Genomic DNA, 22,826 nt, shown 5'->3' with positions numbered 1-22,826 from the left:
CGAAATCTCCGTGCTCAGACTGCTCTTGCCTGTGCATCCGGCCCACTGCTCAGAGGCTCTTCCTCCCCTGCAGGAGGACGTTTCTACTCTTCACAGGGACACCTCCTTAGGGGATCCCTCCTCTCCCCCTCAGCATGGCAGTTGTCCCAGGCCACATGGCGAGATGCCCAATAGGACTGCATCTGCCCAGGTCTGCTAGTCAGACCAGCAGCCTCAGAGCCAGGGATTATGCCCAGGTCACACTGCAAACCTACTGCCCGCCTCACAGCCCCCAGCCAGCAGGTCACCTGGAAGTCACAGCAAGTGCCCAACCCAATCCAGAAGCCTCTTCATTTCCCAGCACCACTGATGACTGGTTTCCAAACTTTGGTCAGTTTCGCACAAAACAACACCTTCTACTGTGAAGCGGGTGGTTTTCGCTTCTGCGCCCCATTCTTACTGAAAACGTTAAGGGAAACCAAAAAGCCTCTTCTCAACCCTTTTCTGATGATACCCTCCCACCCACAATATACATATGCTCAAGAGATTTGGATCCACGTGATTTTGTTTCCCTTATGGTAAGTGGCTCAAAACACTGTGGGATTATTTCTCCTTTGAGGGTATTAGGACTCAGTTTCTAGGCTTTAATCTGTTTTTGTCTCTGTCTTCTTTGTTCCTAGCAGTTGCCACCTCTTACTCCCTTCAGCAGCCTCCCTCCCAACTTCTAGTCTAGGAAATCAGCTGTGATGAGGGGCCCGGGGGCATTCACAGAAGATGCAACAAAGGCAAAGAGAGGCTGCATAATTTGCCAAAGATATCACCTTCAACCCCCAACAGAGTGTGTCATGTCCCTGTGTTTAACTCTTATTCTAAGCAAGTTAACTTTTTGTAGATTATGTTTATAAACAGATGAGAAATCAAAATACATACAAGGACACACATCAACTCTAAGATATTCATTAACTCCACTATTTTGTTTCTATTTATTTTATTTGTATTAAAAAATTAAGAACCCCTGCAATCAATATAGCAAAATGTTACTGGGTTTTAAATACAGAATATAGAGGGGTTAAGTGTGTCATTACTCATCCTTATATGTATGTTCACAAGATAAAATTATTTGAAAGTCTCTCTCCCCTCTCCCTACTCACTACTGGCTCTCACCTGAGCTCCCAGACCACACATCTAACAACCTTTCACTTTACCCACAGCTGAACACATCAGTTTTCCCCCAGAAATCCCTCTGCAGCTTTCCGTCCTCAAAACACAGCAGGACCATCATTTAACTCATTAATCCACCCAGAAACCTGGGCCTTACTCCATCCTACCTTCATAGACAGCTTTAATTCTTTCTTTTTACCATCTAAACATGCCTTCAATCTGTTCGCTTTTACCCACTATCCTACCGCTCAAGTGGAAGCCACCAACACTGCCCACCTGGACTCACGAGTCTCCCAGGTGGCCCCACAGCCACTCTCCCCTACTTGAGAAAAATGGGATTGTGTCACTCCCACGCTTTTTGGGCTCTTTTCAGACTCACTCTTCATAGAAGAAACTCCAATTTCTTCACCTGGTGAAGGTGTTTGCCATGAAACTGTCAGCTCATGGAGGGCAGGGCACGCCCTCTCCCCTCAACCCCACTCTCTGGCAGAGCATCAGCTTGGGAGGACCTGCTGAGCTACATCAGCCTGTATCCTAAACCTGGTCTTGAGTTCTTAGCAAACTGCTTCACTTATCCATACATATCCAAGGTAGATAAGAAAGATTTTAGATGTTGAGCTAGACTATTCATTTGGGAATTTTGCACTGGCAACCTGCAAGTATATGTTCTAATGATTGTGTCTTGTTAAAACCACACCCAGATTAAAGGAGTATTTGTGGAATGTTTTCGGAGTAAAAGGGTTCTGTACTTTTACAGATTTTATGTTTTATAACATGAATAACCCGGACAGGGTCACAAATGGAACCGCCTCACAAGTGACAGAAGACAGGTGAGATGCATATAGCAACAGGTCACAAAGATGGTAAGAGCAAAGTTGTTTCTCCAAACACCCAAAAAATTCCTCCAAGAACAGAAAACTCAGAATTTTGAAAGTAAAATACTATCATATAAGGAAAGAAAATAAATAATCCTCTTCATCAGGGTTTCAAGATCTGACTGCAGAGTTATTAGCAGGCTATACTGAATCCTAGCACAGAAAAATCAGATGGACTAGTGGTGAGTAAGTTCCAGGAAAACGGCAGTAATTCCTCCACTTGAAAGAGGACACACACTCACTTGTTCAAGGTGATTGTAAACAACATTCTGCAGAAATTCAGAAGATTCAGGCACCGCTTCTAGATGGTGATGACACGGAAGGATGGCTTGGATGCATGCTTCTAACTGAGTCACCGGCATTCTTACACTGCAGGGGGAAACGGAGGCCCTCAGCCAAGAGCAGAGATGTTCCTGTCATGTATCCCAGGCCGTGCCTTGGGGACTCAGTGTCCTGTAGCAGTCCGGCCCCAGGCAAGGACCAGCAGCGTGGCCCACCCAAGCAGGAAGGGCACTGTGCTTGAGAAAGCCCACACCAGATGGGAGCAAGAGTGGCTGGTGGGGTTTTGTGAACCTATGAATGCTCATAGAAAAACACCTGCATACATTCAAGTGATACAATTAACAGTAGCATTCTTTTTAACAAAATTTCAAATGTCAGTGTTAATTTTACCATTCCTTTCCTCTTGTCCCCTGCACTCTGAGACAGGCTTAGGCTCTCTCACACTTGCAGCTCTGATGCAATAGTTGTGAAGTTATTTTACTTTACTGCAAGTGTCTTCGCTCCACGTGTCGCTGTGACTGTCGTCTCTTAACACAGTCAGATATCTTCCTGGATCTCTCCATGAGTTCCTTGCTCCTGCTTCTCAGATACTGAGATAAAGAACAGGTGAAGGCACATGACTGGAAAAGTCAATGTGGACTTGAGCAAAGTCCTCAGTGACCCCCTAGGTGAGTGTTGACCACCCCTTAGCTTCGATTCTCAAAGTTCTGCCCAGGGTGACATCCAGACAGGAGGGAGTCCTGGGCCCAATTAAAATCTGTGTGGCTTGGGTGCGGGGAAAGGTGCAGGAGCTGGTTCCGTAGCCGGGACCCACCACACCTCTGCTCCTCTCTCTCCCGGGGCCCCGCTGCCAACCCCCAGGTTCCCTGATCTTCTGTCCTTCTCTTCTACTCTACTTCAAGCCCTTTTCCTCTTCCTTTATTCCCTGATTATCAGCAGCAGGAGTGATTTTTCCATCACAAAATCTGAAAAAATTTCCTGCAGCTGAAAAAGAGGTCTCCAGAGGTCAATGCCCATATGGTGGTTCCTGAAGAGAGCCCCTGGTTAGGGGGACCCTCACCAACACACACAGGACATCAGGCATGTTGCAGGGTCGACCACCCCCAACAAGAGTTTGCTGTGACCCCAAGGCACGCACAGCATCCCTGCTCAATAAAGTGTAGTTGTAATTCGTTATTAAGAAGCAAAAATAAAAAAAATTTCTCATGTTTCTTACTAAAATTATTTATGAGTTAGAAAAAGAAATTGTAATAGAAAAGAACAAATTTGACTCCATGTTAGATGTGTTTGTTTGGCTTTAAAACTGTACCTTGTTTTCTAGGCTCCGACTTGCTATCTGCACCTTTTGAAAAAAAGTTGCCTTTAGCCTGAAATATCCAGGACAGCCTATTCTCCAGGCTCTGATCTTTAAGGATATTAGCTCTTCTACACTTATGTACAGATGGCAAGTTGCAAAATAGAGAATAACCTTTCTTTTCTTTGGAGGTTTTATGGGGGCACCATAATTTGACCCACATGGACAGCTGCAGAAACAAAGGATTCCAAGGAGAAACAATTCGTACAGCGAGAAGTTTGCAAAAACCAACCACATCCCCGCCGCTTTTTAGTATAAAAGGAGACAGAATTCTGCTTTGGGGAAGAGAGTTCTACTGGATATCAATATGCCATTTTCTGGGTCTGCCAGATTTTCAAATAAAGTCACTATTCCTTACTCCAACATTTCATCTCCCCATTTATTGGCCTGTCATGCAGCAAGCAGAACGAGTTTGGACTTGGTAACAAAATGACTGCATTAGAGGTAGTATGTCTCCACTGTTTCCTCATTTCCAGTATGTCACAACCTATCAATTTTATATGCTGTTTAACAACACGACAAAAAACCTATTATACGGAATTGATTCCAAAGAAATAAAATTATTTCTACTCCTTCAAAACTTTTTTCTTTTCTATTTTATTTTGTTTTGCTTATTCAAAAGAAAATAAAAGTCAAATCATTTTATTTCACGTCTTTTTTATAACTACATAATGTAAATACGACAAAAATATTTAAATTGCAATAAAAATTGTTCATATATTTGTATAAAGATATATAAACCATCAATGCAGATTAGGAAAGGAGTAGATATTTACTAAAAATCCACTGCACATCCAGTCTTTTACAAGCATATCCTGGAATATAAGCTCTATTATCCAGGGGTCCCCCACCCCCATTCTCACTGCCAATTCCCTTAGTAATCAACTACCAAGGCACCAGCATAGAACCATGCGATCACTATTTTAGGTTAAATGAAGGAATTAGCTCATTCAATTCTAAAACAGAAACCTTAAAATAAATACTGAACTTATTTACAGATAAACAAATTTGGACACAAAAAAGTACAGTTTCTCCCCCAAGACACAAAGATAATAATTGGTAAAGGCAAGATTTGAACTAATCTGCCTGATTATAAAGCTAAGGTGGAAATCCCCTTCGACTGTGTAGGTCCAGCAGCACAGCCCATCACCCTATCTTTGTTCAGATCTGGCTTTAGACAGCCTGAGACAGCACCCCATTCCTATGGTACTCGAGGGGAAATGATAACAATAAGGATTTTATATTCAGTAGTTTCTTAGGTCTCAATTATATAAAGTGTCAGCAGGTCAGCAGAAAACTCTGGGAAATATGAGTGGGTCCAGAGCTTTTTGCTGATAAGAAACTCAATCTATCAGGACAGAGTGACCTTCCCATGAGTGGCCTCATGAACATAAACTAAAGGCAGCTGAAATGAAAGCTAGCAAGAACATGGAAGTGAAGCAGGAAGGATCCCTACTATCCCCTGCCCAGTTGCCTCTTCACCCGCGTGGACAAGATGGCAGAAGACCCAGGTTCTTGTCCAAGTTACAACATCATGGATTCTCACCCATAAAATGTTGTGACTCTATGCTGTCTTAAGTCCTTTACAACTAAAATATGATGACACCAATATCTCAGCGGAATGTCTATATCTCCACTTTCTCTCTTCTATTAGGAGACTATATATATGGCCACAAACAGAAATTCAATTAAAAACACCATGCACGAAGCCTGGTGAAAGTCTGTGTAAGAGACATTGTTCTCACTCTCTGTGAATGAAAACTCAGAAAAAGTGGACCTTCTCCCTCTGCAAGTGGGAGGTAGACTGATTTTGTGTGTGTGTGTGTTTGCATGCACATGTGTGTGTGTAAATCAAATAAAATATATTCTGGGATGTGCACAGTTTTTTTTATGATACTATCATTTCATGAGGATGAGCCAACCTTTAAAGTAATTTGAAACTACTTTTCTGAGAGGCTCTTTTGGTGGAGGATGGGAAAGGGGAAAGGAAAGGAGGAAAGAAGTAAATGAAGCAAAGCTGTAAGAATACTGCTAGGGAAAGGCAAGACATTAATTTTGTTCTTACTTGCATCACACACAAATTAGGGACTGGCTTTCCCCCATGTCTTGTCAAGCACTGAGTTGCAGAAGTACAGGCGACAGCCCATTTCTCACTGAGCTTGTGACTGTACGTGGCATCTTATAGACACAAATTATTTAACCTGATCAAACACTCTAGCAGCAGGCTGTAATTCTCCTAATTTGAGAGACAAGAATACAGGAAGTGAAAGACGGTATATAGCTTGACCAAAGTCAGAGGACAAGTAAACTAAAGAGGATGAATTCAAACTCAGATCTGAACGCAGAGTCTGATCTTCCCACTCCCAGGGCTGGAAAATCCTTAACACAAGGCTCCCCAGCTCCTCTGCATTGTTCCTGGCACCAAGCATTTCCCATGGCGATGGTCTCCAGTTCTCAGACACAGTGCTCTGTGCAGCCAATAACTTCCATTCGACCTTGATCATCTACCTGCCACACCTACCAGGCTTCACCATACAGGCAGGAAAGCTGGCTTTCAAGTGCATACAAAGCCACCCCTGGTCTAACCTGGACTCTTCAGCAGCTTTTCCAGCATAAAGGCAGCCATGAAAGTGCTCACAGTTTGTACATGAGCCACACTACCTCTCTCCATCTGTCTCCCCACCTATACTACTTAGCTATGACCATTTTGAGAATCTTGGAAACAAATTTTTAAAAACAGAAAGGAAAGGATTCTGTAACAAGTACTTAATACTTACAATTTTAAATGAGAAGTTACAAAGTGAGTATTTACAAACCGAATCTGCCTTCCTAGGTGTCAGTTTTAACAGTTAAAAAACATAATAGCAAAAATTTCTCACTTAAAAAATTAACAAAAACATCAACAATAATCTGGAATAAACTCAAAAACAATGCCCATGTTGTACATGTAGAAAGTACAGGACTGTACTGAGGGGTAAAGTAAGAAGTGTGAAAGTAGAGACATCAACATATTGTATTGAGGAAAGCAGTTTTAAGATGTACGTTCTCCTAAAGATAATTCAAAATTACTAAAAAATCCCATGACAACACTTATCTGTTTTTTTTAACTTGAAAAAATTATATTAGAATTCTTCAGGAATAATAAAGTCATAATACAAGCCAAGAAATTTAGGGATCGAAAAAAGAATCAAAAAATTCACACTGTAATATGTTAAATAAATTTTTACAATATGTAAGATATAGTGCTAGAGTAAGAAAGTAAGATTGACAGAAATAAATCATGAGCTCAAAAAGAGACTCTAGTGTACATAAGTATTTTTTACAGGTGAGATTTCAAATTAAAAAAAAAAGTATGAATTTAATAATTGTCTTGTTCCAATCAGAGAATACCTGGAAAAAACAAATTCTATTCCAGTCAAAATGACCGCAAGAAAAATTACAGAAAGTGATGTAAATATTAGAAAGTACTAATAAGAGCAAATACAACTCTTTGCTCATATCAATTCAGCTTCTCCTCACTGTAACAAGTACCATTATCATCTCCATCTTAGAGATTAAAAAAACCTACAGAAGAAATTTATACCAGTATAAGAAAGCATTTCTAAGAATAAAACCCAAAAAGAAGACATTTACTATCTTAAGATTATTTTGGGCCACAACAATAATGAACCTACTGAACAAAATGAAAGGCAAGAAATGACAAGTAAAAGCTCTCTGATACATGTTGATGAAGACAAGGGGTTAATGTTCATAATATACATTGAGCTGTCACAAAGCAACAAGAAGCTCCCCCACTTAAATGTTTGCAAAGGACAAAAGGGATCAATCACTTTTTAAAAGTCATATGGCTAATGAGTGAAAAATGCTCAAAACCTCACTGGTCATCAAGTGCAAACTAAAATAATGAAAATCATTTTGCTCGTCATATTGGCAAATATGTTTAAAAGATATTATAGCTAGTGTCCATCTTTGAGACAACAAACTGTGAGCGATCTTTTGGAGGATGACATGTCAATGGATATGTAAACTCTGAAAAACGTGTGTGCACACAGGCTGAACTCCACTTTTAGGAATCGTTACACTTAGAAAAAATCAGTTCAAAAAGATGTACTCATCAGAACATTTACACAGCACTGTTTACAATGGTGGGAAGAAAAGCTGAAGTGAAATCATATCCAGCGATAGAGAATTGGTTACATAATTTATTCTACATCTTTTCATTCCCCACAGGAGAAGGAATTTCTAGATTCACTTGAAAGGATCCTGTGATGTATGAAGTTGTCACATCCAAGGACTAAATTTCCAGAAACCTTAGCTAAAGGAATACTCATACAAGATCACAGGAATGTTTGTACAAGAAGGATGCCAGTCAAACACCCTTTCTGACAGTGGAAAATGGAGAAAACTTAAGTGTTCACCATCAAGACAATGATGCGGTAAATCACGGCGAGCTGTGGGCACTAAAGTAGCGGCGTTTCGGCGTGGTCCAAGGCCTTGTCCACAGTACTCTCCCACGAAAGGTGTCGTTACACAAGAGACCAAACCTGCACATCAGGAGACCCCTTTACTCTATCTGTAGGACCGGGTGAGTCTGGAGGGGGAGGACGTCTATGATATATACGTTAGTGAATAAACCGAGCTGCAGAAAACATATAGTATGGCCTTATTTTTCAATAAAGCATATATACACACACATATACATAGATTTCTCATATACGTGTATGTATGTGTGTATATATATATGACAAAGGCATAAAGGTCATGAAATATATACTCCACATTGTCAGCAGCTTTTACTCTCAGGAAAAAAGGGGAAGGGAAGTAGGGGACTTTAGGTACCACCACAGTTCTCTTTTCAGAATTTCAAGTAAGTATACTTGGAATTTAAAAGTTTACTTAAGTACAAAGTAAAATGGACGATGCCTCCACAAAACAGAATGCTATACTGGTAATTAAAAATCATGTCAGGGGAGATAGAATATTGTAGAAAAATGTGTAATAAGCCGAATGGAAAATGGAGGTCTCCACACAGTAGACATGCACACAGTGCTCGCTGGTTTTTATGACAGAGCTGATACACATTGATGAAAAGAACAGAAAATAGATGTTAAAGTGTTAATTATTATCTCTGAGTACTGGGACCAGGATAGACCCTTTTGACTCTTTTTTCAGACTTTTATATTAAATACACATTATTTTTCATCTGAAAAATGCATTTTTAGATGTCTAGTACCACACATTGAAAAAAATACATGGGTAGTTACAGAAACAAATAACTAGGAGACACCGCAGCACCGTCACACAGTGTAGAAAGGGCGATCCTGAATAACACCACGCAGTTACATAAGGACCCACAAAGTGAGAGCACCCGCTGTAACAGGCCGCGGCTCCCTTCTATTTGTCAGTTGTGTCTTCAGGGCTGAGGCATTTCTGAGCACGGCCAGTGTCAGTGCTGGTGTCTGGATGGATGCCACTGGAGGTGAGGGCACCTGCAAACCGAGAGGAAGAACAGAAATAATCCTCTGCTTTTTCTGTCTTGTTTCTTTGTTACTTTTAAAGAGAGGCGTAAATAAGATAAACTGAATCTTCCTTACTGAAATTTCAGTAATGAAGCCATTTTTAAAGTGTTCACAACTTATATTCTCCCTATAACTGTCTTTTCAAAAAAGCCTCATATTTATTAAATGTTAATTAACTCAGTTAATTAACTACCTGTTGAAACCTTTTAAAAAACATGAAATGCACTACGTGAAAGCACCACGCATGCAGTGACTAGCTCAGCTGTCTTTACGGCAGTGCAGTCAGCCCCCACCATCCCGAGACCCTGAGCTCCTTATGCTGGGAAGAGAGCACGCTGCTTCCTCAGATGGAGAGAAACGGTAAAAGCATTTTCTGAAATCTACAGCACTGACAAAACATAACTGACAAATCCCAGGCTCCTTTGAGGCTGTCATTTTCCGTTTCTGGCCAACACCCATCAATGAGCAGAACCACCCCATTCCCGAGTCATGGGACTCACGTGGGCAGCAGTTTTGGAGAAATTTCCAGTTATAGAATGTTAACCAACTATACATAAAACTCTGAAAAAGAAAAGATGCAATACTCAGATTTTGGAAGACACTCAAAATATTCTCCTAAGTCTTAGTAGTTGGAAAGGCCGGGCTTCTCCTAAGCCACTTATTTATTTCACAGCCAGTGAGCATCTCCCTCAAATCCTGCTTCCCTGTGTGTGCTGGGAGCCTCAGGCACATTGATGCTGTCTATCTTATAAGTCACAAGGCAGAGGCGTGTGTCTCACGCCTGCAACTCTCACACAGGCTCAACTCCGAGCCTCAATTTGTGAACTTGGCCCCATTTTCTCACCTGTTTATTTGGTATCTGTTCTTCTGTAAGCTGCCTGAAGTGCTTCTTGGAACAAGTTAGAAGAATGAGTGGGTAGAGAAATGGACAGATGGACAGGTGAGAAATGGGCAGACAAACAGGGAGACTCCAAGAGAAGGGGAGCAAACAAAATTTCCTATGCAAAACCCTCTTCTAGTCAAGGAAGAAAACCATCACGAAGAAGTGTGAAGAGGCAGGTGGCTTAGGACTGTTTCCTGGATTCCATCAAAAGTCACACCACGTGATGAGAGGGTAGAAGTATAAATAATAAAAGACAAAAAGCATGCATGTTTGAAAAATATATCTACATTATGTACTTTCTAAAGAATAGATTTATATCAGCAAGGCTCAATAACACAATCTTTGGGTATTTACAGAAGTGAGAATCCCATCTCCAATCCGCAAGACATCCCTTCGGAGCACTGAGAGTCTACACGGTGCGATCATAAAGCCGTAACCGCAAAAGCTGTGCTATCCTGCACTTACGAGGAACGAGCAGCTGTGCTCGGCCTGCCCACGCGCATCATTTACAACCCACAGCACCTCTACGGGGGAGGAATGACTAGCGAGCCCTGTCTCTGCAGGACAGAAAAAAAGTCCGGGAGAGGCTAAGCCGACCTACAAGTTCTCCATCTCACAGAACTTGTCACTCCAGAGCAGGACTCGAACTCGGCCCACGTTTGTAACCACAGTACTACCGTACTTTATGTGCTTTTTGTGTGTATAATGCATTTGTTTCTGGCATGAAAGTGTATTTAATAAATGATCGGTTGTCTTGTATATTTCATTAGCTCACAATCTTTATATTTTTGAATTGTACTCTTCCCCTGGAGAAATGAACGGAAAGAGCAGTGGTCAGAATGAGGTGGGGCTCCATTCTTTATCTGTTACCTCATCTCATCCAAGTCCCCAAGCAGGGAGAAGGAGCAAATGCTCTCTTCATCTTTTCAAGAGAGGGCTCCAGTGATGGTGATTTACTCAACTCCAAAACTAAGTCTGGGGGAAGGGCACATGCAGCAACGAGAGCAGTATCACCTGTAGGAAGGCGAAAAGAGCTCAGGGGATGGCTCAATGGGTCAGCCTGATTTAATTTCAATTGATAATTCAATAACACACTCTAAAAATACTAGCATGCAATGGATTTGCTCTTTCTTGACATCTAGCAAGTTTCCACAGCCGACATGTAACATTATCAGGAACTAGTGAAAGGAAGAGTCCATAGACAAGGAAAATCAATGCCACAGGCAGGCTGAAACCCAGGCTGGAGGAAAGGAAGAGAAAGGGCATATTTAAGAAGAGGGGAAAGTCTGGGAAAAAGACATCATCACAAGGACTCTCAAGCATCATCCAGCAATCATATAATCATTCTTTCAAGAGAGAGTTACTTAGGTCCTATTTTGTGTGAGATTTTACAAAGGGCAAAGAGAGACCGCAGCGTCCATGGTGGCAGCAAGTTGCGGGGCTATAATACAATTCTAATCCTGGTACCTTGCACACTTGTCCTCAGTATAAAGGCAAAAATTAAAGTAAAATAATACTATGTAAACCATACACATTGCTGAAATAAATTAAAGAAGACCTAAATACCTGGAAAGACAAACCACGCAAATTCCTGGATCAGATGACAATATTCTTGGGATGGCAGTGCTCCCCAGAGTGAAGCACACATACAACGTGGTCTCGATCACAATCCCAGCGGGCTCCTCTGCAATAACTGACTAGCTTCTGCTACAATTCATATGGGAATTCGAGGGTCTCAGTAACCAAAACTTACTTGAAAGAGTAGAACAAAGTGAGAGGACTTGTAATTCTCAATTTCAAACATTACAACTGTATCTACAAGTGAGATTAGAGGCCATTTTTAAGTTATTATTGTGTTTATCCTTATTTTCTAAATTCTGTACAACGAATATACCTGTTAGAATAAGAAAAATAAAAAGTAAGGTTTCTTTTAAAACATGCACACCGATTCATTCATTGGGAAAAATTATTTTAACTATAAAGAGGTAAACAAATATCTAGTGAAAAAGGACTACTTAAAAACAAGTGTGCATTTACAATTTTCATAAATTGAAAACTGAAAAGCACAAACACATCAAGTTTCTAGGGAGACTGGTGAAACATATTAATAATTATTTTCAAAAATTCTAATTGCACAATGAAAACACAAGAAAGGGAAAATCGTGATTGACAGGCAACTGCGAACACGTGGAGAGCAAAGGCCTTGAAATCACTGTTCCTTTAACTCTGCTACTAGCTCAATAGGAGAGGAAATTCCTCACTGAGGGGACAGTGGAATCCCATGCATAAGATAGGATACACAGTGCAAACTGCAGTAGTATCGGGAGTGAATATGTTAGAAGAATTCTGAAGTTACAACATGGCTGAAAAACTATAAAAACACTGACAGACAGATTAAAACACACAGTCATACATATTATATAGAAACATGAACTCTGCTCCCATGTTGCATAGAAATACAAACATATTTGTTCATTTATGGGCACTGATTACTTTATCCCAGGTAGAATATTTCAACTAAAACAAATAATCAATATTACACTCCTATTGTCAAATGTACTTGATAAGTTACTCTGCTATGTAACCATATGTGTCTAAGATAGATCTAAAATTAGTGAAAAAGAGCTTTGTATGGTTTCTTGAATTCTTCTCAAAATTCCAAGTTTAATTTTAAAATAGATCTGAGCAGTATTTCTATATTATCTTTTCCCTTGTGAAATGAACAACACAGTCTTTTTTCAAAATTCTGTCCTTACAATGATTCACGAGCACAGTATCCTCACAAAACTGCTGGACAGCAAGTCACTATCCAGACACTGTGACCAAATAAATGAAACAGAAGGAAGACAGTGACCCTATACTGGAGGACTTATAGTCTGTGTCAACACTGGGGTTTTTACTTGATTGGTTTGATTGGGTAGCAAAATAAAATCAATCAAGTACTTTCTTTGAGCATTCTATAAGTCATGACTGTGTTTAGTGTCATTAGCAGGAAAGACTTAAGCATGACTTGGTTAGGTCAACTAGCAACAATCATCACTGGAGAGTGAGTAATAAAGAAGTTAACTGATAGCAATGCTTCTGCCTACATGAGACCTAAAATAAATCTACACTGATATCCGAAAGGAAAATAAGGAGATGAGGTCCCCAATGAGAAAACAAACTAACAAGAAATCAAAAAATGAAAGTCATTTTCATTAATGATTCCAGGCAGTAGTGGAGCATGGTGGTGAAGATCATAAATGCTGGGGACAAACATGAGGGTCTGAAATCCCACAGCACTAGGTAGATGTGACACTGATATTTCAGTGAAATTTTCTGCATCTCAGTCTCCTATCCATAGACTGGGGACAACAACTGCACCCATCTCCTATAACGGTCCTAAGAATTAAGTTATTTTATATATAAAAGCTTAAATAAAATACCTCAGAGTTTAAATAATACCCCAAAAGCACAAGAAACAAAGAAAACAGAGACAAATTGCAGTTCATCAAAATTTAAAACTTTGCTTCAAAAGGCACCATCCAGAAAGTGAAACAACAACACAGAGGAGAAAATTTTTTCAAATCACTTATCTGGTAAGGAATTTGTATCTCAAAATGAAGAAAAAAAATAACCTACAAGTCAACAATAAAAAGGCAACTCAATTAAAAGGTTAATAAAGTATCTGAAAAGGTATTTTTCAAGGAAAATATACAAATGTCCATAAAGCACAATGTAATGATGTTCAATAGCATTAGCTGTAAGGGAAATCAAGTCAAAACCACTAGGAGAAACCGCTTCACACTCACTACAATAGGGTATAATAAAAAAAAAATGGTAACAAGCACTAAAGAGGACAGAGAGGAAGCGGAGCACGCAGCCCTTGCTGGTGAGGATGTAACACAGCGTGGCCACTTTGGAAAACAGCCTGGCAGGGCCTCAGAGAGTTGAACATTTCGTTTCTGACTTACCCAGCAATTCTGCTCTCTGGGCACACACGTAAGAGAACGGAAAACAAATATCCACGTAAATGATACCACATGAGTGTTCACGGCGACATTACTCATCACAGCCAAAAACAGAAACAACCCAAATGCGTATCAGCTGATGAATGGGTAAACAGTGGGGCCCAGCCATAGAGTGGAATGTTATTCAGCAATAGCATAGCACAGAATAGTGACTAAGGCCACAACATGAGCAAACATTGAAAACGTTACTCAGTGTGAAAGAAGTCAGTCACAATAGACGTTTCCACTTATATGAAGTGACTCGATTTACATGAAATGTCCAGCACAGGCAAATCCACAGAGAGAAAATTGGCTCCTTGGGGCTGGGGGAGGATGGGGAAGATGAGAATGTCTGTTTATGCGTACGGGGCTTCCTGTTGGGGGGATGAAAATATTCTAAGATTGACTGGGATGCACAATTCTGGGCATAGAGTAAAAACCGCTGTACATTTTAATGGGTGAATTCTATTCAAACTCTTAAGAACAAAAGGACCTTGGGCCAGTATCTTCCATAGTAAATGCAAATTGCTAACTTTTATTAGAGGAAAAAGAAACTGCTCTCAGCATGAAAGCAGGAGATCAGCAAATGTGAGTTAACCGAAATTGGACAAGAGCATTTCACTTGAAACAGTTGCTGAGTGTACACGAAATATTCAGAAATAGGAAAATCACCTTGACATCACGAGGAAGCATTCTGTTTCAAATACAGATCAAGGATTCGGCAAGCCCAGCTGCCAGAAATGACCAGAGAAGAAACCTGGTTTATAAAACTAGCACCAGAGACAACAAGGAATGGTGATGAGGAAAGCAGGCGGCGAATATCTGGAACAGTTCGCTACAAATAATTTCTCCATCAAAAATTGAAAAATAAAATGAAAGTGATGAAATGATCTGTTGACCGCTCGAGAATGGGCTTCCTTCGGTGCTGGACTGTTCTTTAACCCCGATTGAGAGACTCAGGAGAATCAGCATGGCTCCTGGGGGTCCCCAAAGGACTGCCCACCAGCACGCTGACCACCATCACATCTGCCAGGTTTGAATTGCAGAGAAGAGACCAAGTTCTGAAAGGCACAGGAAATATTGACAAGGGAAGAAAACGCTGAGGTCAGTCCTGGGACAGAGGCCCTCTGAGCAGAGGCCCGAAGGCTGCAAGTGAAGTGCAGTAGACCTGGGGCAGGAAGGGATCACGGGGGAGCATATCTCAATTCTCTTCTGTCTCTGCCTCCGGTAGGAGAGATAAAGCCTGCATCCTTCTCACCTGGAACTGTGGGTTCTGGCTGGCAGAAGTCTTACTGACACGGAATGATTATTCAAGACTCTGTGGAAAAAGTCAAGAAATCGAGAGGGAGTAGGGAGCCATCTCCATGAGCCTCTCAAATGCTCCCATATTTATAGGGTATAATCAAAGGAAAACTTCGTTAACAGTTGTGAGATAGTAAGGAGGAAATTCGGGAAAGACAGGATGAGGCAGAGATTGTAGAATACACAATGAGTACAAAGGATTAGTGTATCTTTAGGGAAGTCATGGGGTGAGGGGAACAAGATACATTTTTAGATATGTTCATTAAAAAGCAGACCACCAGACCAGCCAGGTCCTTGTTTTGGGGATAATACACTATCTAACAACACACAAGCCCAGCGTTTATAGCTGAGGGTCTCGGTCCTTGCTTTACAACCAGCAGAGTGCTATCTAAAACCTCAACTACACAAGCAAAGCATTGTCTCTGATTTTTAAGGCAAGGAGTCTGGAGTGAGGATGCACAGGAACTTGCTTATAAAGCAGTATCAAAGCATATTTTTTTCTTCTTAAAATTCAGAGGCGACTGGGGTGTGTTACAATTTGTTAACCCAATCATCTGCTTCCACATGGAACCATTATGGAGGACACCCTAGGATGAAAATCCTGGATGTGGGTCTTTTCCTGCCATCTTCAGCCACTCTATCAGGGTCTAGGCACATCCGTGAATAACGATCCTACAGTACCACTCACTCTCTTAACTCCTGGTGATTGAAACTTAATTTTAGCTCTACACAACTTAACGTAGAAAAGTTTCAGCAATAAAAGATATAATATTCCATTTATATCTCATCATATTACTGATTTTCTGATTGCTCTAAGCTGCTTCTACTTGGTAAAGCACCTCATTCTGAAGCTGAATTCAGTAATTTCCATTGTGTATTTCTAGCCAGTTTGGGCTCGCTAAATTCTTTTGGTCAAATATCGATACACTTAATTGATTTCTTTGTTTATCAATTTCAGCCAGGAGGAGAGGGAGTGTCACTCTTTTCCTCAGCCCACCCTCAACTCTTTTCCCATCAACTCAGGCCTCCTGAAAACAAAACAAAGTATTTGTTTCCCTTCTACTCTTTCCACAAACCCAACAGGAAACATCAGCCTGGAGAAAGAATTCAACACAAATGTTAAAACAAAAATCTATAAACCTGAAACAATACCATCTCCGAATCATGATACACAATGACATGAGAGTAAGTGTGTCAGGCACAAAGCATGCGGGAGCCTGACTACCTGATTTCTATTCTTCAAAGGAAGGAAGGTTTTCGTATTTTTTATTATCATTCTTGGTCATTGTTTCTGATTATGCCAAAAAATAATTTATGAAATAATTATGCACTGCAATAACTGATTTTTATTGTATCAATTTTAGAAGGCATTCAGAGGGGATAGGAAAACCCACCTCTGTAAAATATGCAAAATTTCTTCCCCTGTTAAGAACACGTATACAAAATGCAACAGAGAATTCAAATTCTTGTGGAGAGGAGCAAAAGCCACAGAATCAAATCAAAGTCATTACAATGAGTCAATTTAAAATTCACTGGACAAACATGCTCAATGCATACAAATAATTTTAAAGGCACACTGCAAACCATTCACTTAATGATCTGCAGGCTAGAGGAAGAATTTCACTCTTTAACAGACAACAGAAATCAATAGGGTGCCCCTCCAAACAAGGAGCAATGAACAATCAGGTTTTTGACAGTTCTGATAAATCAGCATGTTCTAAAGATCAAAAACCAGAAATTTTAAACATTCATTCAAACCACAATGAAAAAAGCACTTAAAGAAAAAAAGAAAAGAAAGTAAGCACATAGATCATTTCAACAGAACAATGAGAATTTCTTGTACCGCTGGAAGAAAGAACAGGCTATATCCTTTTACTTGAAAAGAGACTACTTTAAAAAATAACTGCTAAAACACATTTCATCATTCATGTTGCCTTTAAAAATCTGAGGTACTTGATCAGAAAATCAATTCTGAGTAATAGTATGTTACAATTCAGTGCCAGTTTGCTTTAGAAGAAAAGAGAAAAGTTACTGTTTCTAATTCTGCACAAAGTTTAAAGAACCTCCCTGCCTCTATCTCCTCCCATTTCCTAAGCTCATGCTCCCTAACCCTTCTGAAACAAGTATGAGAAAGTCTTATTCCCAATATGCCAAATGACAACTGAATATCAATTTATTAGTGTAAATATATGCCAACACCTTGAAATGGAGGAGAAAGGTATCAGAAGTCTATATGGAATTTCTTTCTACCTTCCTGAAATCACACACACCAACGTTCACACAGACACAGACACAGACACAGACACAGACACAGACAAATACCCCCTGGATTACTGGGCACTTCACAAGCTTAGTACTTACAAATTGTAGAAGGTAACTTTGTAGTTACTTTAAAATACAAAACTGTCAGCTTTTGAAAGCCTTCATCATCTGCTAAACCATCCAAATATCAAAGAGACCCAATTAGCCTTCGCTGTAGAATGTAATTTCCCTTGATGGCAAAACAGACTCTAAGAAGTACTGGATCAAAGATTCGTGTTTATCACTACCTATGATCGTTTTTAAGCACATTAACAGATTCAGAAATGTATGTCTCAAAAACATTTATTCCTATTGAAATAGTATACGTGTTCAATTGTCTATACAGTGACTAGGTCCCATGATGGTGTTTAAGAGCTATTTTGTGTATAGCAATATTTACTTTCAAGTGCAGAAAAGGAGGGTGTGTATTACTCAGTTGTAGAGCACCTGCTTAGCATGCACAATGTCCTGGCTTCAGTCCCCAGTACCTCCAAAAAAAATAAATAAAAATAAGTGCATATTTAAAAATAAGAATAAAGTTATAAAAAATGCAGACTAAAAACCACTGCAATCTAGGTGCTACAATTATACTAAAAAAACAAGTGTTTCTATCAAATAACTATATGCCAATCACAGAGACAACCACAAGTCACACATGAAGCATCACGTGTGATTCTCAGCAACCCTACTAAGTAGACACGGATGAGAAACCCGGCTCTGCAGATGAGGAGACGGAGCTCGGAGGAGCCGGGGACGCTGACCGTCCTGCTCCCCGTGACACCGTGTCAGCCCAGGGCAAGCGCTGACAGAGCTGCACTGAGGGGACACCCAGCTGCATGGAACCTTGGGGCACTGGGGAGTCCCAGAAAACACTAAAAACTTTTCAGTGAAAAACCAGCTAAAATATATTACACTGTGCTGCATCCTTTAAACAGGGAAAGTGACTGAGACCTTTTTGATGCCTCCGTGTCCTTTCTGCCATTATCAGTTACTTGCCCTCACAGTGTGACCAGTGATGATCTGGACCCCATATGAAGTGCACTCAGATGGAAGAGCTTTTAAAGCTGTTTTATGAAGTTTGTAAGACTGTCTATGACTCACAAAGGCGGTCATCCATCACTTCTCACCGGTGTGGACGTACCACCTGAAAGCACTCCTTTCTGCTTTTTAAAATCCCTTCATCTACTCCAGACTTTTCAACAGCAAAGAAGTAGCTCAACCACAGACAGTGGACAGCTTTTCACCAAATGGACTCGAACAGCCCATCTGACAACCTGGAAGCCCTTGTCTTCTATTAAACCCACTTCCAGGTACTTCATCATTTTCTGATTGGTGGACTCGGCCTCTGACTGGCCTACTCAGACAGCTCCCAACCTCACATCCAGGGGTGGGAGAGGACCATGCTGTTGGGGAAAATCAGTGAGGAAGCTGGACATCCTCCAGCCACGTCTGCACGGGTAGAAGTGCCTCAACGTGCTCAGAAATTATACCGTCATCATCCCTGGGCTCCCATGGACTGGTTTCACATTAACCAAACTCATGAGACACTGATGCAAGAAAACCAGAAACTTAACTTTTTAATGTAACAGAAGATGTGAATCTATGAACCAGACTGAAATATCAGAGTTCAACCATGAGTACATTTTCTCCTCCACGGCCCAATCACGGGCAGGCAGTCACATGGCAAGCATGGACAGAAACGGAGCAGGAAGGGTTTCTAGATTAATTCAATGGAGTATATTTCTATTATACGAACAGATCTACTGCCCAGAAGTCAATTAACGCCAATCACGGTGCACTCTCCGTGGACAGTGGCCAAGACATGACTATGAGCTCCTGTGTAACACTCCTTTCCCTGTCCTTTCTAGGCTAACTGATGCACAGAGGTACAAAGATTCAGGGATGCCGATAATGCTAAACACCCAAAGCCCATCTCTGGGAACCTCAAAACCAGACAGCCAGGGTTTAAATACCAGCTCTGCCAATTACTAGTTCTGTGATTTTGCCAACTTAATTACCCTCTGTGTGCCTCAATTTCCACACTGTAAAACTGGGATAACAATCAAACCTTCCTTACTCGCTTGTTGAGAAGATTGAAGGATTCATTTCTGTAAAACTCTCAGAAAAGAATGTAGCACATTTTGGGTGTTCAACAAATGTCAACTTAATATCAAATTGTTTTACAAGTCTCCCCTCTAATCATCTTATGTGTTTCCTGGCTAGCCTAAGTCCCAAATAAAATCCTTATTTCTCCTTTTATACACTCTTGGGGAGCACCCTTATGTTCCATCCAACCACCTGTTTAAACTGAGGGAGTAGATGTCTCCTAACCACTCCTCTGGGCCATGGAGAGTGCTTCTCCATTCACACCCCTGGCCTCTGGCCCACAGCTAGCACTCATTACACTAACAGAGTGAGGTGTGAGTCCGGGGAGACAAGCAGGGCATGTGAAACCCTTCCTTTCACTCCAGTGTTGGTCACCATTGGGAAGCACGCGGGATGCTCAGCTCCATGGCAGGAAAGCCCTGTGCATGAAAGGGCAGGTCTTCTCAAGGGAAGGCTCGCTGTGGCCCAGAGCTACATGGGACAGGGTGATTCTGTATTTCTGGGACACAGTATCATGACACGCATTTTCCCACAGCCTTGAAGTTCATGGAGAACGTGGCTTCATCAGTAACAAAGAAGACATTTATCGCCTGTATACTCTTTTGTGTCATCTCTCAGTCGGCTGCTGGAGACAACATGTGTATAAGTATTGGATCTCCTTAAACCCCAAAATATATGAAGTAACAAATAATTCTGTGGCTTAACGTTGGTTTAGGGCGACTGTGTAACAGTTCTGACTCTGCTGATGCTAAATTATGGGTATAGGAACTATGGAACCTCCTCAAATATCTTTCATCATAAAACCATCTCTTCTTATTTTCCTGTTTCTTAGTAATTGCCAAAGACTCTCAAATGATGGCTTCACACAAAACAGCAGCTAAAGTTTAAGAGCCCTCTTGACATACACACTGTGGTAAACACTGCACATAATTTCTAATTCTCACAATTCTACAAATCAGATACGAATGTCCCTATCTCACAGACGAGGGAAAAACTCAAAACGAACTGACTCAGGCTCAAGTGGCTCAGTGGCAGCGCGTGCAGGCAAACCATATCAAAAACTACACCCCTTCGTATATGTACCAAATCTCCTACCACCAATTAACACACAGCGGCGGGGTCAAAACTCAGGGAACTCAATACACTTTTCACCTTTAAGGTCCTCCAGATGCCGCTTCTAGCTGTTTTATAAAATCCCGGCTCACTGGTTTCTAATACTAGAAGAAAAGCCCGATTTTGCTATTGTTTGCACAGCAAGTCTGAAATGTTCACAGTGAGATGACAGAATAAATCTAAGATATAAGCAGAATAACTTTTCCAGTTAGACAGACATAATGGACATTGGGCTATTCTGAAGCATTAAGTAAAGTAATCAAAATAAAATAACGTTGTTTAAGCCTTCTTTTACAAACAGGAAAGTTAAGACTGTAAGAAGGTGCAACAGTGCCACCTATGGCTAAAATGACCTTCCAGGTTACCGGGAAAGATGCAACACAAAAATTGCCTGTAGGATCAGTAACGAGAATCAGATAAATAAAAGTGCAGCACATGCTGCACTTTGATTCGGGGGAAAGGAGGGATATTCAGTATTTAATCTGATATTGCTAATACTCCTGAATATAAACAGAAGACATAGGCTCATGGAAACTCATCTTAGAAGAGGAAAGAATCCAGTTCAGCCACTTCATTTTACAGGAGGGGAAACTGAGACATGGGATCTGTCCTCCTGGCAATCAGCAGCAAAGCTCTCCTATGCCTCATGTCTTGCACTGTAGCAAAAACCAACAGATCTGTATTAGGCCTATATTCATAAAATTCACGTTTGTATTTTTTCAACAGTAGGTTATCTAAGTATCTTGCAAAATACTAAAAGAGCCAGGATATCATACAATTTTGTTGCCATACAAAAACATTTATTTACATAATAAAACAGCATGAGCTTTATTCTCTCTATTAAAAAAGTGACATGTCAAATCAATATTTTGATATTTTAAACCTGTTAAGAATGTAGAAAAAAATCAAAATTTTCTTTAATCACAAAATAGAGGAGCTTATTCCCTGAAAATGATCAATATGGATTTTACTAAACTTAACGGATCTGGTCAGAATCCCACGAATTTAAATGTCTGAGTGGATGGTTACACGGCAACATAAATTCTGATTTGTAACAATACATATTCTGTGTAAATAATCTTCAAGGTCATCTGATTAAGGCAATTTAACTAGTCCCTGTCTCACTAGAATGATACAGATTTCATTAAAACTTCATACTACACCAAAAAAAATAAATGAATCCTTGTTACTTTAAACCATATTCAAATATAGCATACAAATACATATTGAATATGTATCAGAAATAAGCGACACTCTTTAGTATTCAGAGTTGATCCTTCTAAAATATCTGTCATTGTGACAGCACACTTTTTTTAAGCACCTGTTGGGTTCTTTGTATACAAGGCATCTACCTCTCACAGTCAGACAAATTAAACGATATTACTCAAATTTCACAAATGAGGAAATGTACTTAAGCCATGAAAATAACGTACATATTCATCAACAGGAAAGAAAAGAGTAAAGACTTTTCTTACAATATTCACTGACAATCTTTTCTTCCATATTAAAACTACATAAAACCAATTCAGTCTTTGTAAGTATTTCTGTCAAAAAGGGCCACAAGAGAAAAACAAGCAACATCATTAGCAGTGGTTGGACTTTAAGAGCTCACTTCTCTTTTGCACTATAATTATTTTTAATGTTTTGTTTTTAGTGCTTACAGAGCACTAAAATAAAAAAAATAACTTTTTATGTAATTACCTGAGAATTAAAAATTTGTGAAAATGAACAATTTTAATTTCTGCCACTCTGTCTCAACTTCTCAATGGTGTCTCTCCTTTCAAGGCCTCATCAGTCTGAGATCACTAAACTCGGCCATTTATGGAGTCACAGGTGTTCGGGTAACCACTTAACGGGAGGCTGATAAGAGGAGCAATTAAGAATGCATTCTGTGCAGCCTGGGTTCCAGCACCGAGCTAGCCACAGCCTGCTGTGTGTAATTTGGGACAAGCTGCCCCATCT

At 40.3% G+C, this 22,826-nt stretch overlaps 1 protein-coding gene across 5 annotated transcripts in view; it reads right to left on the bottom strand.

The window, feature by feature from the left end:
• The window catches only part of LOC140699564 (trafficking protein particle complex subunit 9-like), a 217,174-nt gene that overhangs the window by 15,229 nt on the left and 179,119 nt on the right, over positions 1-22,826 (bottom strand). The window contains exons 1-2 of one of the 5 annotated variants that reach the window (XR_012077746.1): positions 11,620-11,736; positions 8,916-9,140 (exon numbers count right to left, since the gene is read on the bottom strand). The exons of 2 other annotated variants lie outside the window; for them this stretch is intronic. The gene's annotated coding sequence lies outside the window, so the exon portion shown is untranslated. Of the gene's footprint in view, positions 1-8,915; positions 9,141-10,923; positions 11,068-11,619; positions 11,737-22,826 lie in introns of those variants that run through there. 2 more of the 5 variants (XR_012077750.1, XR_012077748.1) reach the window with 2 other exon arrangements.

This window comes from Vicugna pacos, chromosome 11 (assembly GCF_048564905.1).
Source record: "Vicugna pacos chromosome 11, VicPac4, whole genome shotgun sequence".
In the NCBI taxonomy this organism is placed as follows: Eukaryota; Metazoa; Chordata; class Mammalia; order Artiodactyla; family Camelidae; genus Vicugna; species Vicugna pacos.
The sequence above is the reverse complement of the archived record's forward strand: the minus strand, read 5'-3'. Positions and strand labels throughout refer to the sequence as shown.